The sequence below is a fragment of the Boleophthalmus pectinirostris genome, unplaced genomic scaffold (assembly GCF_026225935.1).
Source record: "Boleophthalmus pectinirostris isolate CB_2022bp ecotype Guang Dong unplaced genomic scaffold, ASM2622593v1 HiC_scaffold_23, whole genome shotgun sequence".
NCBI lineage: Eukaryota > Metazoa > Chordata > Actinopteri > Gobiiformes > Gobiidae > Boleophthalmus > Boleophthalmus pectinirostris.
Window position 1 is genome coordinate 14,160,606 of NW_026571207.1, and position 1,818 is coordinate 14,162,423.

Sequence of the window (1,818 nt, forward strand, 5' to 3'; positions counted from 1 at the left end):
ACTCAAAATGGAAGCAGTGCAGTCTTATATCTTAAGTACCAACTACTTCACTCATGGTCCGAATAACTCCTGTAAGAACACTTTCCCATAAAGCATTGCGGCCAACATAATACACCGCAACTCAATGTATATATAGTGCACCATCTACTGGGAAACGCTGGAAATACATGACAAATAAAACATCAACAAGGTTTATTATTGTAATTTATTCCAGTTCGGCGGGCCGGATTAAAAGGTTTAAAGGGCCGCATACGGCCCCCGGGCCGTAGTTTGCCCACCCCTGATCTAAACAAAACATGCAAAACAAAAACAAAGCAACAACATAACAAAACAAAGGTGAAGCTAAAAATTTAAGAATCTATTTAGAGCTTCTCACTCTATATTCTGACTTACTCTATTGTTACTTGGGAGCAGAGGTGAGGACTTGTCGCTATTTTTAGGACTTGAGACTTGACATGAAGACTTGGACTTGAAGCTCAATGACTTTGGCCTTGACTGTGACTTGAGAAGACTTGATGTTTCTCCTAAAAAAAAAAAAATGGTTTTAGAAAATACTTTTCTCTTTACAGTTGATACATGTGGTGCTTAATTTTACAGGAACAAACTGGAACATGTCCGTCCCACTTCTGTTTGTTACTTTGGATGTAACTGAAGTACTGAGACATGTTATCCTCAAATGTGAAGTACTGTGACATACTGTGAGATGGTATCCTCAAATGTACTACAGTAATACACAGTACAATAGAGTAAAACAAAGGGAACTACAAAGAATATGATCCTTTCATTTCAATGCGGATGACATGACAAAATAACTGCACTTTTAAATCTTAATTCTTTCTATTCTGACTGTAATGATTTGCACTAAGATCTTGTCAAGACATTTAAAAAGGAAAAAGTAGCATTTCTACAACTCTTATATAAACACTCATATATAAATATACCATGACTTTTTAAGTGCAGTTTAGTTTAAAAGACATAAATCGCTAAAAGGTAAGATATATTTGGTATTTTGGTTTAAAGACTTGAAATGACTTGAAGTAAGTAAGTCTTTATTTATATAGCACTTTTCACAGACATATGTCACAAAGACGATTTACAGAGCTTTTATAGATTCATTATTCTTTTTCTCCACACCCAGTGATGTAAGCTACTATGGTAGCCACAGCTGCCCTGGGGCAGACTAACGGAAGCACGACTGCCATGCCAATCGGCGCCATCGGCACCTTTGACCACCACCATCACTCACACCACATTCATACTAGGCAATGTGGCTGAAGTGTCTTGCCTAAGGACACAAAGACAGTTTTTTACAACTGGCGCCCCACTGTGGCACCTGATTATACCAGTGGTCTCCCATCCAAGTACTAACCAGGACCGGCCTTGCTTAGCTTCTGAGATCTGACGGGATCAGGCTTTGACAAGCCGGTATGGCCACATGCTGAAGCTCTAAGCAGACAACTTGGACTTGACTTGGACTTGACTTGGACTTGACTTGGACTTGACTTGGACTTGACTTGGACTTGACTTGGACTTGACTTGGACTTGACTTGGACTTGTTTTGGGACTTGACTCAGACTTGAGGTCAAAGACTTGAGACTTACTTGAGACTTGCAAAACAACAACTTGGTCTCACCTCTGCTTAACAGTGACATCACACTGGGGATGCTCTACATGTATTTCTAATGGTAGAATGTTTAGGATTGGCCAAAGTGACACAATCCACACATTAGTTTTTTTTTAAACAACACATTTTCAGCAGCCTGTGATCAATATGAGCTTAGGTGTTTGATTTTCAACAAAAGGAGACTTGTTAAAGCT

General features: G+C 39.1%; 1 pseudogene; it reads right to left on the reverse strand.

Annotated features, from left to right (window-relative positions):
* Positions 1-1,321: 1,321 nt before the first annotated feature.
* On the reverse strand, positions 1,322-1,439 carry LOC129410780 (5S ribosomal RNA; annotated as a pseudogene).
* Positions 1,440-1,818: the final 379 nt, after the last annotated feature.